At 45.5% G+C, this 15,908-nt stretch overlaps 1 protein-coding gene across 36 annotated transcripts in view; it reads left to right on the top strand.

Annotated features, from left to right (window-relative positions):
- The window catches only part of SORBS1 (sorbin and SH3 domain containing 1), a 226,497-nt gene that overhangs the window by 63,297 nt on the left and 147,292 nt on the right, over positions 1-15,908 (top strand). The window lies entirely within an intron of this gene.

Below are 15,908 nucleotides of genomic sequence, written 5' to 3'. Positions count from 1 at the left end.
CCCTTCCTTCCTCTATGAGAGAGAGAGTGAGTGCAAGCATGTGCAGAAGCAGGAGAGGGGCAGAAGGAGAGGAAGTGAAAAATCTTAAGCAGACTCCACGTATGGTGTGGGTCAGTCCCACGACCCTGAGATCACGACCTGAACGGAAATCAAGAGTTGGATATTTAACTGACTGAGCCCCCCAGGTGCCTCTGTTTTATTTCTTCTGCTGTAACAAAAGGAAATATTTTTGGTGGAGCACAGAATGTGATTTTCAGAGAACCACACTGTCCATACTGTTCTGGGAGGAAGAACACTGGGCTGGGCCGAGGCATATCTGGGTTCTGGTACTTGCTTGGTTCTGCCAAGTAACCAAGTAGGAGATCAGGTGAATTGTTTGGCCTCTCTGGGCCCCGGACAGAGAAATGAATCCTGCCCTGCCAAAAGCGATTATATACCTGAGAATGCTTCATACGGAATAAAGTGCTGGACAACTATAAAGTAATCCTGTTTAGCTTTCAGATGTAGAGCTGGGTAGTTCTAAGCTCACAGATGAAAATGTGAACACACATATATTGCAAACACGGATCTTAAATGCCCGTTTTCTGAGTCTTCCAGAGCGGTCCTTCAAGCTCTTTGCATTTTTCTTTTCTCCCCCTTTCTACCACGGCTGCAGCTGCCTTTTTCTTGAAATGTTGAATTACCTACATTTCCCAATTACCTTCATTTTTATTTGAGATCAGATCATTTCTGTGAACAAATGTTCTTTTTTCCAAAAGAAACTTAATTGCTCATCACAGCGGGTAAGCGTCTTGCTTCTGCAGCAGTGGAAAGGGCAGAGATCTGTCCTTTACAGCAGTGTGTCAGTGCTGAACCCAGGACTCTCTGGGGCATGGTGTCTAGTGATGTTGAAGGTCTCGCGTGAACTCCTTGAGGGGAAGGACCACCATGAGCCAAGGATGCAGTAGGACCTGTGTGTCTGGATTCCCACCACTCTTTGTTGAGAAAAGCTGTTTGTTTGCTGACTGACTGGTCAGCTGTCACATTAAGGACCAGGTGCTCGTATGACCCAAAGAGACAAGTCCCAGTGGCATGGCCATGTGGGGAGTGGCTGAGTGCTGGAGGTTGGTGCAGGACAGGCAGTTTGGACAGGCAGGCAGGCCAGCCCAGGGTTAGAGTCCCAACTCAGATGTGGGAGGCTGACCAGACACAGCAGTGTCTAAAGGCACACAATGGACATTCATGGTCCCACACCAGAGTCCCATATGGTGGGCAAGAAGAGCTCCATGGTGGAGGTCCTCAGAGAAGCTGATGGTCTCAGATGGGTGGGACACTACCCATTCAAATACATGTTAATGCTTACTGTGTGCCAAGGCGTTGTTGCTCTGAGCAAATTTGTTGGAGTCTCCAACAAATTGGAGATTCTGAGGTTTAAAGGCAGACTGTGTCACGTGTCTGGAGCTTAGAGTTAAGTAGAGTGGCAAATAATGTGAGCTCCACGAGGGCAAAGATCTTCGCTTTCTTGTTCACTGCTATCTCCAGTCCTTAGAAGAGCACCTCACATGCAAACATGATGGGTGCGCACTAAAATTATTTTATGAACAAAGTAAATCACTAAATAATAATTTTCGGTAGTAATAAGTGCCATGGGGGAGAGACAAAATGAGGGGCTGGAGGGACTGTTTTTCAAAGAGTGGCCTGAGAAGATTTCTGGGCCTGGTAAAGAGAAGGGGAGAAATTCTGTACAGAGATCAGAATGGAGTGAAGGAATCTTAGGGGAAGTGTGGAGGCAGAGGGAATAGCAAGCAGAAAGAAAAGCCTTTGACGTCAGCTGAGCTCGGCATGATGGAGGAACAGGAGGGCAGCCAGTTTGGCTGGCCTTGAGCTGGGAGGTAGGTATGGGGGCAGTGATATGAAATGAGATCAGTGGCACGTGGGAGCCAGATCTTGGAGGCCATGATAAGAAGAGTGATTGGACACCACTGGAGAGTTGGAGCAGAACAGCAATCATCTTTGTGCTTCACAATTATTTTTCTGGGTCTTGAGTAGAGAATAGATTCTGGGGGCAAGAGTAGAATCAGTGTAACCTGAAGGGGTCCAAGCAGGAGATACGGGCGTGACTTGGATTAGGGTGGGGGTTCTAGAATGATGTGAGCTGGTCAAGCTTAGGATATATTTTGAAGGTCGTACCTGCTGGACTGAGTGTGGGCAGAAAGAGTCTAGTGTTTTTGGTTGGGTGAATGATGTTACTGTTTACTGAGATGAGGAACAGAGAGCGGGATGTGTGGTGTGGGACCCTGAGGGTTCAGTTTGAACATGTTAAATTTGAGGTGTGCATTTGGTATTTTCCTGGAGATCTGGAGTTGGCTGGGCCTGGAGGTGGTATCTTTGAGCCACCTCAATACCAGCACGTAGATGGTATTTAAAAGCTATGAGACTGAGATTACTTAGGTAGAGAAAGGAGGACTGAGTCGGACTTGGACAGAGAAAGAGGCAAAGGGTGGATTTTCTAGATAAAATCCCTATGAAATGAATGAAGACACAGTGTGCTAATGAACACGGTATGATTTCATGTCACAAGAATATAAATTATTCAAATGAAATGACATAAAAGTAGTAAAACCTCATCTTATATAAAAAAACTTGTAATAACCAAATTAAGAGAATTAGTTTTAGAATTTCATAATTTTAAATCAGTTTGGCTGAGTGAATTATAAACTGCATTTATGCAGTTGGCACATGGCTGTGCCTTTGGCTGGCAAGCAGAAGGTTCCAGCATCTTTTGCCATTAATAGTCTAAACTACACTGTTCTTTATCTGTATTGGAACTTCTGCAAGCCATTTTGATGACTAAGTGTAATTCACTGTTAATACATTTCAGGTTTTTCATCCTAAAATTGTACCATCCAAAAGTTCATTATTTGTTTTATTTTATTTTTTTTAGAGAGGGAGGGCCTGCAGAGGAGGGGAGAGAAAGAGTATCTTAAACAGTTGGAGTTCAGTGTGGGGCTTGATCTCACAACCCTGAGATTATGACCTGAGCCGACATCAAGAGTCGGACACTTAACTGACTGAGCCACCCAAGTGTCCCAGAAGTTCATTAAATGAAGGCTCTCTAAAGCGACAGTGCATGAAAGCCATTAGTTGTGTAATCAAAGTTAGATATGATCACGTTCTATGAAAAAGGCCAAATGCCTTTTTTTGGTTTGTAGAGCCACAATGTAGGAAATATTTAGAACATCTCTGAAATAATCAAGGATAAATGTTGTAAGATAAAAAGCAGCAAAAGTAGACCATGATGGTTGTTGGAGAGAGATGCATTTCAGGGAGCACCCGTATCCATCAACTGTCCTCAGCTGACAGGAGGAAATCTGTCCTGAATCCTACACATTTGTATTTGTTTGTGGGCTTTAGGCACAAAATGCAGCCATTCCGTATTGGTTTTGTCCCTTTCTAAGAGAAATCGCCCCATTGAGCTACCTGCACATTCTCATTGAGTTCCTCTCTTTCCATTTTTGCGCTATCTGGTGAGTTTCTTCAGTCTCGTTATCTCCAGGCTCCATAGACATTTTTGCCACCTTCCTGAAGTCGCCCCTCAAAGTCGGCTGGTCACCTCCCTGTCCCCCTAGACTTCATCTCTGACTGCCCTCGAGAGCCTCTCAGCTGAGCCCTCCCCAGAGGTTTTTCAGGATCTTTTCGGAATCCCTTCTTTGAGGACACTGTCACCCTTTCCTAGGCCTGGTCTTTTCATTCCTTTTGTGGACATGACAAGAGGAAACCTGTGCAGCTGTTGAGGGCAGTGTGATATGCAGCCTTCTGGAATGTGCTGTTTCAAGTCACTTGGGCAATGGGCATCCCTAACTTGCATTTTTGTGTATTTCCAGGCCCTTGTATTTCACTGAAAATATTCTCAGTGGGACTTCTGGGGCATCTACTATGCACTGATTACATAACATTCTCTATCCATAACCAGTGGTTTATGGCAATATGGAGGTTTCAATGGAATGGTATTTGTGACGATTGACACCAACCTGAGTTTTAATTTGTCTTTTATCATAGAGTAGAACTTAAATATGCTTAAAAAGAATGAAATTTACTGATAATCAGCGAAGGAGGATTTCTCTTCTCTGATTCCTTCTTAGTAAGTGCTTTTAGGGATTAAAAAAACAAAACAAAACAAAACTGGTACCTTCTCATGTCTCCAGAGACTGAGTAGTCAGGCATTAAAAAAAAGTGGTGGTATTCTCCTTCAGTTGAAAAGTGAAACAGTGCCTCAGTGCTGGTACACATGCAGACCATCTCAGGAAAAGATGCGAGAGAGGAGTAGCACTTTGAGAAGGGCGATGGTGCAGGAAGGGTGCTTACTTTCCATTCTATACCCTTTCATACTTTAGGGAAAAAAAAAAAAAAAAAAGTCCAAAGTGGAGTGACTTGTGCTAAGGCCCATGTCTGCAAACCAAGACTTAATACCCAGCCTACCTCTGTAACCTTCAACAGTCAACCTGGAGTTACCCAGTCAGCACTAGTGAGGAGGGAATCTGCCTGATAGGACCTGCCCCCACCGCCCTTCCCTCCTTACTCCAAAGGAAGGTGACCTTGCCTGGGATAGTCCACTTTTTGCTAGAATAACTTCTTTGCCCCACCTTCTTCTGCCTTAAAAATGTCTTCCATTTTGTATAGCTCCTCAGAGCTCCTTTCTACTAGATGGGAGGCCACCCAATTCGTGACTCAGTGGATAAAACCAGTAAGATCTTTGAATATACTCTGTTGTTTTGTTTTTTAACAACTTCTAATTTCTTTTTGTATCACGTTTATGTGTTACCTTTAAAAAGCATAAGTATCCCTTTTCGCTCTTAATACATGATCTAGAAATAGAAAGCTTCAAGTTCTTCATTTCTTGGTTCCTGGAGTGCTCCTGCTCAATGTACATTTTGATGGGAGACATTGCCTTCACTTGTTCCGGGGCTCCACGTTCTTCAGCAGGTTGGGACTAGGCTTCTTTAACTTGAATTTCAAATTTTTGCATATCTTTTGCATATATCAGTTAGTCCAATTGCTTACTTTCCTCCTTCCTTCCCTTCTTTCAGAAAGGATTTAAGGCTGTTTCTGGCTGATATTTTATTCTGCAGCTTCAGACAAAATGTGAATTTGAGGTGAGGTGGTGGGCTTGCCACGAGTTGAACCACAAATCTGCTGTCTCTACTGGACCTCTCTCTGCCGCCCTTTGAAGCAAAGGATTGTCGCATTGAGGAATAGGAGATAGAATTTGGAACGAAATGGTGGATGGTTTCTAACCCCAGAGCTCAGTCTAATTTAAAAGCAGCCCAAACTCATTTTCTTTAAGGACCTCAGCTACTGGAGGGAAATGCTGAAGGTGCAGTTTGTATGAGTTGTCACCTGTCTGTAAGTGAAGGCTGGAAGTCAGGGTCTCAGACCAAGGCTGCAGGCTCTGGTACTGCTGTGGGGTGTATGCTGTGCAAGGCTACCTGCGCAGGGGTCACTGTCTAAAAGTAACTCCCTGGCTGGCTGTATTGGTTTGTGTCACCAACGTTTCATTCGGCCACTTCCCAGCCCAAGTTATCGCGTCCTGCAAAGACATGCTGTTCCTCTCTGGCAGCAGCGACATTTTTGAGGCGTTGGTATTTCTCCAGGAGATTTACACATTTGATTTTGTACTTTTCAAACAGGAAGTTTTATCACATTTGTCGGCCACGTGTAAAAACAAGATATTTTTCTCCTTTTCCATCTAGTGACCACAAATAGAGAGTGAGGAACCCCTTTTGCTTTTCTTTTTCCTCCCTGGCTTGGGGAAGTAATAAACATTAGATCGTACTTGTGGCCGTCACTAAAACGGGGGGCTCATCACCCTCTATCTCCCGTGATTACTGAACGTCATGGGAAAAAATCGTTCTCATCGCTCCACTGACTGATTTAGAAAAGGCACCATCTGATACCTACCTCCCAGCACGGTGCCCTCATCCCGCAGTCTCCTTATCAACATGGAGATGACTCACTCTGTTTTCCTCACTCTGCGAGATTTTTCTCTGGTTTGCTGATCATGGCAGTGATTAAATAAAGAATGGTTCCTACAGAGGTATGCTGGAAAAAATAACCACTTGTGCTTGAACTTGCACGGTTGAACTTCACTATAATAATCAGTGAGGTATTATTTCTTAGATTTTTGGGGGGAGGGTTCAGGAACCCCTCTAAGGTCCATATGCACAAGCCCAGTACACATATATAATGTGTTCGCATTTTTTGGTGGTGACGCTCCTCCCCCCAGTTGTCATGCCTTCTTGCTTAGTCACAAAAACCATTAGCCTGTCCTTATAAAAATGGCTCTGAGTGACAGGTTACCTGCTCTGCACAGCATTTCTGTTGGAGAAAGATTAGGGGAGCTAGCTCTGTTCCAACAGCTTAACCTCAGTGAAATGTGCAACTGCCAGAATTGTCCCAACGTGGACTCCAAAGCTGGAAATATTCTTCTATTTTAATTTTTTTAAAAAAGAGGAAAGAGGTGCCTTTACCTTTTTCGCTTTGCGGCAACTGAATTCATGTTTTTCTCAAGTTCCTTTATTCCCTCCTTCTGCCTCCCTGTTCCAGAGAAAAGTTATTGTAGAGGAATACAGGTTTGTTGTGTTTTTTGTTTTTTTGTTTTTTGTTTTTTTTTGCTTTGCCTTTTTTGTTGTTGTTGAGAATAACATTTATTATTATTATTATTTTTGTAAACATATAATGTATTTTTATCCCCAGGGGTACAGGTCTGTGAATTGCCAGGAATACAGGTTTTTAAAAAAATATATAGAGATCAGCCTTCATTTTCCAACAAACTTTGTGTTTCTAGGTGTTGCATTTGTTCCCAGAGTTAATTGTGTTTATGGCAGCCTGTCTGTTGTGGCAAGTTGCAAACTAGCTGCCCACAAAACACCAGTTTTAAGTTTTTTGAAGTAAGTGGCCAGAATTTCAAGTCAGGAGATTTCACATAGTTTGATTTCTAACTCCTCTTGACAGTTAGAATATGTTGCAGGATCGAGCCTGCAACATATTCTAACTTGCATGGGAGCAGTGTGGACTAGAGTGAGAACCAGCGTTGTCCCCTCCGGGGGTGGCAAGGGGAAGCATTTAGGTCTCAGTTTGCTGTAGTCCCGACACCACCCACTTGTCACTTGCTTGGCCCTCTCAGGGTTTTGGTTTCATAACCCATGACTTAGAGTGTCTGTTTAAAACCTTATCTTGAAAAATCAGGGGATCTTGAGGTTAAGCAAAACATCATTTTGGTATCCTCCTGTATAAATAATGGAAACCAAATTTAAAATGATAGGGAGAAAAAGACTTGAAGCAGTGAAATAGTGGAAACAAATATTTTTTCCTTAAAGAGATCTGTGCATTTTTAAATGAGAGGAAGGAAAGAAAGCAGTAATGTAATTTTTGGAGCATTCTTCACAAATACCAAGTCATTTTATTAGTTTTGAAACATATCATGTACTCTGCATAATATGATTTGCTCATAAAATTACCATATTGGGAGCATTTATACAAATCTAATCATATTTTCTTTTAAATATTTCCCCCTTTTCCCCCCTTTCAAACAGAACTGAACTACTGAACTTGAAGGAGCAGAACACTTTTTATGGTCCCCCCCCCCCTTTATACAATAAGACCAAAAACTAAAACTGGATGACAGAAGTCACCATTTTCATGAGACACGGTTCTTAGTCTTCGAGCCCTTCCAAAGTAACTATAGGTTACGGGAAAAGAACTTCACAGGAATACGACCAAGCCAGCAAACCAACCTAAAACTTTAAGAAGCATGTGAATTTAATTGAAACCATTCCCATTTTATGAGCTTTGTGATGGGCAGTTTATGTCTTCTAATGATGCCTCTTTTTCTGTTAAAATTACTCTTGTAACCTTCTTGTAAACAAAATGCTAGCCAGAATGCAGACTCTTGTCCTTCAGTTTCTGGGTTTAAGGCATGAGCCAATCACCGGGGAGCCTGGTCTCCTCACCCTGGCCACCCGCAGGCCCTGACCTACCTTAGAACTGCCTCCCCACCCTGGGCTTCATCTGTTTCTTGCATTAAATGAGATTGTATCTGGGTTCTCCTCAAAGGCTAACTGTCTTGAACTCTCTGTCATATGTCACTCTGAGTCCTGGGCAGGAGTTTTGGGATGCCCTGGTGTGCTGGCCATATAACCAGTTCCATTGAGTCAGAAGAGCTGAGTCTCAGTGGAGAAGGTTCCTCCTGTCATCAGGAATTCCTCATGCTTGTGTCTACTATGCAGAGAAGAACTAGGTATAATGAGATTTATACTTGGTGACCTCGTGGCTCAACCCTGCGCTCCCCACCCTGGGAGAGAACTCCCTAGCTCCGCCTTAATGAATGGAGCAAAAGTGAACTAGGAAGAGAGATTTTTACCTTGTTGGCATTCTGTAGACTATTTCTGATGCTGGGTGCTCCCAGGTCTATAAGTGGACTCCTCATCACTGGCCGGACAGTCTTCACACTTGAATTGTACAGTCCTGGTCACACTTCTCCTTTATGTTTCTGTGCCAGGTCCGACCCCAGTTACGGACAGTCTTATGGCAAAACTGTTGACTGTAACAAAAAGTGAATGGCAGACAGAGAGGCTTTCACAGAGTAAACAAGACATGTTCTATAACGTGATCAACACAGGATGGTGTCCTAGTGGCCGCTGTGGGTGTTTTGTGCTGGGCCCATGTCCATGGTAGGCTGAGGGTGCGATGCCCCACTTAACTTTCCTTGTCTGACAGCTTATAATGGCACGTAGGGCATGGAAAGAGAAATAGATATACATCCATACACATACAGTATACCACATATACATTAAATGTACTCTGCATAATATGATTTGCTCATACAATTACCATATTGGGAACATTTATAATTTATAATATAAAACATTTATTTTATAGTAAATATATTGGCATACTTTAGGAAATCTATTTCAGAAATAAATGATGCTGCAATGATTCTGAGCTGCTTGGGTTGGCTGTGTGTGTTGGAGCCCAGCAGGCACCAGAGTCTAGGCTTGCAAGGGCCTTGGGATTGTTTTAAACGGCTCTTGGCAGATTCTAGGCTGCATCTTGGTTCACATGCCTGAAGATACTGTAGATTTTGCAACTCTTTAGATTGTCTCTTCAACATCAGATTCATTGATCTGTTGACTTATTTATTCAGTCGACATCGATGGAGTAGCTAATACTTATGTAATGCCATTGACCTGTGGGGTGTATCCATGCCCCTTATTCCCCTTAGATGTGCTTGTTTCAGAGTCTGGCCAGGTAGTCTGCCTGTCTATAGGCAATAGCCTGCCTTGGTCAAGGCCTATGGTTTTTGTTTCTCAATAAAGTCTTTTTACTTTCTTTTGTACTTGAGAACAGATATACCACGGCATGGCCTGGGCTATTTGGGAAGGAGCTCCGGATAGGTGGGCAGAAGGGTTGCTACGGGAGCTGGGTTTGCACAGTGATGCCCAGGAACAGAGGAGGTGGGAGTCCTCTCCTGAGCACGAGTGGGTGGGTGGGAGGTGCTTGTGGTTCTGAGGGAGATGGAAACTATTTGGAACAGCTGCCGTGGGCTGGGCAGTAGGGGCTGAGCAAGAGCTGAGACCAAGGGCTGCCAGGTGCCTGGGCGGAAGCTCTCGTGGACAGCAGGTGTGGCCTGGCTGTGTGACTCGGGGGTGAAGGGAGAGGCTGGGGGGGACAGGCGGGTAGAGATTGGACGGTTGCTTGATGGTTGACCTAGTGCAGGCATACACCGACCCTGAGAGTGTGGCCATACAGGGAGCTGTTGAGGTGGACAGTAGGGATGTTGAGGGGGCCTGGGGGTGCTGGGCAGCAGCTCTTCTTAGCATGGCTTATAAGGCCCTTTAGCTCTGAACGCCTCCCGCCGTGCATGCCCCGTTGGGCCATTCCTGTGTGCTTCTATACATATTATTCCCTTCTCCAAATTCTTCCCTCCTCCAAGCTATGGCCCAGGCAGCACTGCTGGGAGACTGTTCCTGCTTGTACTCTGCTCCGTTCTCTGCTGGGTCAACTGACCATGCGCCCCGTCCACATGTGTCTCCCGTGGCACCGCAGACACTTGTTTACAGGCTGCTGGCATCTGTGGATCATTGGGCGCATTGAGTACATGGCTATCCTCATCCCTAGGCATACAGAACGTGTTCAGAAAATGTTTGCTGAATGGAGGTCTAACTGCTGTGTTGCAATATTAGTTTATAACAGAATATTAGATCTGGAAGAAAACTACGAGACCAACTGGCCCCAAAAGAACTATTCTATTTTTTTTTTTCTATTTATTTCTATTCTTTTTTTTTTTTTTAAGATTTTATTTATTTATTTGACAGAGAGAGATTACAAGTAGACAGAGAGGCAGGCAGAGAGAAAGGAAGGAAAGCAGACTCCCCACTGAGCAGAGAGCCCGATGCAGGGCTCGATCCCAGGACCCTGGGATCATGACCTGAGCCAAAGGCAGAGGTTTTAACCCACTGAGCCACCCAGGCACCCCAAAAAGAACTGTTCTTTTTGTTGTTCATGGAGAACTGAAACTCAGAGAGGTTGAGGACATGACCCAATGTCACACAGCATGCTCAAGGCAGAGCTAGGACTCCCATTCACCTTCTCTGAGTCCAGATGCCACGTTCTTTGCCCTAGACCACAACAGCCTCCGACTGTGTCTGCGTGTGACTTGTACGTGTGTGAAGAGGGTGAGCGTCTGCCTCTGCCGAGTGCACGCTTGCCGCCTCACATCTCCGTTCGTAGGGGTGTGTTATCTCATTTTTCTCGCAGGGAGGGAAACCGCGTCCCAACAACCCGAGGCCCTTTTCCCCTGCATTGTGCCAGGTTTACAACAGCCCTTACCTCACTGCTTCCCTTTCCCTTTCCGGGTTCGTCCCAGTTTATCTTTGGTCAGGGCGAGCATCAGCAACGGTTTCTAAGTAAATAGAGGAACTGCAGATTCAGGGTTGGCGCGTCCAGCGCTCAGTGCTTTGGGTGTCCGCCTGTCCCCCACTTCTGGCTGCTGTCATTGCTACTCCCGTCTCCAAACTGCCCTGATTTAGCATGTGTTCAAGACTGGTGGCGCGCAGTGGAAGTTTCCTTCTTGGAGCAAGCAGAAGAGCTGTCAGAGCCCTGAAAAAGGAAAGCCTTCAGGGAATGAGAGTGGGCACATGCCTGAACCATTCTGTACCAGTAAACAGATCTGTCAGTTTCCAGACCCATCCTTCAAGAATGGCATACATTTGGGGGTGTCTAGAAATGCTGGTTGTGTGTTTTCCATCTCCAAAACTTGCCTCTGAGCTCTTGGATCATATCTGATGTGTAGAATGTTCTGTCTAGGGTTAAAGTCTCTGTGTGACAGAGGGTGGGGTGTGGCCAGTTCCCTGACCGCCTTTTCACGGATGACGCAGTTTCGAGAGGTTGGTTCCAGTTCCCTGCGGATCCTCTCAACTCCCTGCCCATCAGCCTTGGTCCGAAGTACCGCCGGGTCAGTTATAGAACTAGAAGGTCCACTTGTTATGTGCTGGGGGGTGGGGTGACAGGTTTGAATCTTGGGGCTCCTCTGTTAATTGACCAAACAGTATATGGCAAAAAAACAAAACAAAACAAACCCACTTTGGCAAAAATGCTTTAGAGACCAGGATCTTCAGGTTTTCTCCCTTACTTTAGGGAGCTCTACAACACTGACTGCTCTCCCTGAGCTCTTCCATATTCCTCTTTTCTTTTTCTTTGCCATATTTCTCTCTTTTTTTTCTTTTTCTTCTTCTTTTTCTCCTTCTCCTCCTCCTTCTTTCTTCTTTTTCTTTCTGTAAGATGATGTACACTGCCCCCATTAGCTTAGAAATCCTGTGTCTTGGAACAAGTCCACTTGTCTTTGCTTTTACGGGGCTTCTGAAGCCACTTTGGACCTTCCTGGCTCCCAGCCACTTGGGAGCCTGTTTCTGATTCTCCCTGGACGGGTCTTGAGTTCCAGGTCTTGAGCTGGAAATACATCAGCCAAGGATTTGGATTGCATCAGGAAGTATTTTGATTTTCTATATTTTCTGCTTGGCATCTACTCATTTCCTTCGGGGACATCCCCTTCCTTGGGAAAAATAATTCCAAAGATGCTTGTCTGACCAATGAGCTAATAAGAAGGCACTCTCCAACCAGGCGCTTCCCTTTAGGGATCATGACTTGTCAGGCACAGGTCACTGGGTGAGATGGCGATCACCCAATGTCAAATGTTCCTGACAGCTACTCGTCCTTGACCCATCCTGCAGACAGTGGTCCTTATGTTGGCTAGTTTTGGGACAGAACCAGCTTGGACTATAGCAGATGTTAACCAGAATGTGTTTCTAAGGTGTCAGCTAGCCCACTGTCACTGTCTCCCCAAGTAGTGGCGTCTCCGAGCCCCAACCCTGAGCTGTCATCCAAGTGTGTGTAATCTTTCCTCGTGGTGCCATAACCTGTCTGTAGTCATGAATGGGAGCATTAGAAGGGGCTCTGCTGGGGCCCCAGAGCTGTGCTGGGATCTTAGCTAGAAGCTCCCTGAGGATCATTGTAAGGACTCCTAAACTTCACTGCTCTTTCCAGGAACCTGGTTTCTGCGAAGCAGGTGGTCAACTAGGGTACTGCCCCCTCCCCGGTTCCCCTCTACATAGGTAGACTTCACATGTGTTCGTCTCAGATTTTATCTTGTTAGATTTGATTCATCTTATGACCCGTGAGGGAAGGGAATTGGTTAACCTGACTTACAGTGGTTTATGGTGAACCTCTGGTTTGTAGTGAACTGGTTTATAGGGAACTTCTGACAGTTTTTGGCGATCGTCACTTTCTTGGATATTATATTAATTTTAACTTGCTTAATTTTATTTAATACTCCAGGCTGGGGGCACCTGGGTGGCTCAGTTGGTTAAGCATCTGCCTTTGGCTCAGGTTATGATCCCAGGGTCCTGGGATCAAGCCCCTTGCTCAGCAGGGAGTCTGCTTCTAACTCTCCTTCTGTTCCCCCTGCTCCTCCCCCCACTCATGCTCTTGCTCTCTCTTTCCCAAATAAATAAATAAAATCTTTTTTATAAGAATACTCCGGGCTAGAATTTTACTGGACATGAATGCCAAGCCTCTTGGCATATACTTCTAGAATCTTCCTTTTGTGAATTATTTAGTTCCATATCTTTGAACACCATTCCTTTCATTGAGGTTTCTGTAGGACTCCTGACAGTGATTCATCTGTGGCACGTGTCTGTACTTTGTCTGTGGATGTGATTCATCTGAGCCTAGGAACCGGACTTAAAGTGGCTTTGGCTCTCCCAGCTGCACACCTGTCTTCCGGTCCAGTCGCTTCTTACCGGAGTTGCCTCTTCCAGCATGAAGAACGTTCCCTCAGCACAGGCGAGGAGCTCTGCTCTGCTCTCTCTAACATGACACTGGCTTCCCCATACAGGCCTGTACTTTGCTTCTCTTGTCACTCTGACCATAACTTTGCAAACAAATCAACAGAGACCTACCCCTGATGGTTATTCACATTTCTCACGTGTTTTAACGTATCCCAGACATTAGCCTTTTGGATTTCCTTCTGACTGATAAATGCTACTGTCCTTTGCTTGGCCTCAACTCTGTTCCATCTTCCTGCGGCCCAGACAGGAAAATAGAGCATTCCGTAATAAGAGTCCTTTGCAGCCCTTTAAAGGACTTTCCAGGGCCTTCCTGGCTGGCCTCCCCACCCTTTTTGGACCACAGGAGTTTTTCTCCAAGCTCAACCTCTGCCTCCACTTGCCTTTCCAAGACTTAGCTTCTCACCATCATGTTCTCTCTAATTTTAAGTAGTGACTGGTCCTCTGGGCTGCCCGGTGTAACCGTGCAGAGCTGAGTTGGTGACTCAGGACCGGATGAGCCATGTTGACCGCCCAGAACTTTTATTCCCACCCTGACTCCCCAGGAGACCAGCTCTTGAGAAGTCCCACCCAGGGCAGGGCAGGGCTGGGTCCATAGATACCTCTGCCAGAGTTGAATTCTCAAGGAGCATCTGAGCCTCTCCCTGAGCTGAGGCAAAAGACCAAGGCCACCCAGCCCCTGGGTCAGAGAGCCAAAGGAAGGGAATAGGCCATGGATGAAACAACAGAGCAGACGGGCTGGCTGAGCTGGAAGCAGGACATCTGGGGGAGGCTGGAAGCTTTGCTTTCGATAACTCTGAGGACTGGAATCCAGGGGGCCCAGCCACAGGGTGTTCTGCTCTTTTACAAAAGGAACTAAGTACTGGGAGAGTGCCCTCTGACTGGCCATCCTATTTTGGGATGATTAAGTCAAGGAGGAACTCTGTCCGAGCTCCTGGAAGTGCCTCACATTCCCTCATTTTAGACTTGCCATTCCTGTAAGGAAAAGCCTCTTAACTCCTTTATAGATTCTGGATCATAAGACTCAGGCTGGCTGGAATTTTATCTCTTTACTGTCTGTGGACAAAGATTTACTGAGAAAAATCTCAGTAAGTGATGTTGGTTCAGGGAAAGCTTTATAGAGGACCCACTTTAGGAATGTGCATTTGCATACAAACAATGAGAGTGCTAATTAAAATGATTCTCACATAGTCATTTTAGCAGTGCAGGGACTGCTGCTTGGCAACACTTGGATAGTGGAAATGAGTGTACTTGGAAATAATAAAGTATTGCTCCTTTCATCCATCTAACCAACTAAGACGTATTGCGTGTCTTCTGTTTGCAAGGATGGGCTGGAACCGAGGGGGTTGGGCATGAAAGGTCAAGAGAACAGAACCCGAGGTTTGCCCTCCAGGGCGACCGACTGAGGGGTTTCCTGGACATGACACTACCCGGAAAGTCCAGGGAGAACCCTGGGGTGATTGGTGATCCTACCTCAGGAATTGAAAGAGTAGTAGGAATTAATCTACCTGAAGTGTTCTCCCTGTTATTGGAGACCACACCTGTTCACATTGTTTTAGAAGTTTTCTGTATTCTGCCCTTGGGTTCCCACCCCCGCCCCAAACGGAGTAGTCAGATTCCCTTTCGCAACCATATGCTAACATTGGAAATCTTTCTGTCCTCCTCATCGGCATCAGCTCTCACCGTGCACCTGCTGTGTGTAGGCCTCTGGTCTCTACCCTGATTGAGCCTGGAGGGGCTATGAAAGCCTTTCCAGCTCCCGGTGGGACACCACCGCCAGCTCCTTGCCTTTTTAAAGAAGTGTTTTAGGGCATAGAAGGGCAGAATAAATATTTGTGGATCAAAGCTTATCAACTTGGCGGTTAAGCGTGCCCTGTCCGGAGTCACATGGACTTGGTTTCACATTCTCGCTGCCATGGGCTTACTTCGTGATCTTGGCTTGCTTGTAACTTCACCTCTGAGCCTCGTGGTCCTCATTTGCGGAATTGGGATCAACACGAGTACCTGTATCAGAGGATTGTTACGAGGAAGACTTGGACACGAGTCCCAGAGTCTTCCAAGGTGATGAGGGTGAGTTAGTATGACAGCATTCCAGGCAGCTCCTGCCTGTGGTTTTGGCAAAGTAAAGCCATTGTTTGGGTCTCAGCTCTCAGTTAAAATTCTGATGTAATCTCAGGCCCATGTTTAACCCTGCCAGCGCTCATTTCCCCTTTCCTGATCTATATTCAGGTATATCTAAATGCCATGTATGCATGCTTATCTTAAAAAAAAAAAAAGTACGGCTCCTACAGCACCTTGTGCCTGGCCTGTCGTGTTCCATAAATATTTGCAAAATTTTAAAAACTATAAAACTTATTTTATTTTGGTTATTCTAGAATTCTTGTGAGATTAGGTAGGGCAGGTCTTCCTCCCTTGTCAGCTGCCTCTTGTTATGTCTGAGGGGCACTGAGGAGAAGCCGATGGATTAAAATGGTTTGCTGAAGGGAACCTGGCTGGTAAATGTGGAAAGCGGGCCTAGAACCCATGGCA

The sequence above is a fragment of the Mustela nigripes genome, chromosome 4 (assembly GCF_022355385.1).
Source record: "Mustela nigripes isolate SB6536 chromosome 4, MUSNIG.SB6536, whole genome shotgun sequence".
NCBI lineage: Eukaryota > Metazoa > Chordata > Mammalia > Carnivora > Mustelidae > Mustela > Mustela nigripes.
The sequence above is the reverse complement of the archived record's forward strand: the minus strand, read 5'-3'. Positions and strand labels throughout refer to the sequence as shown.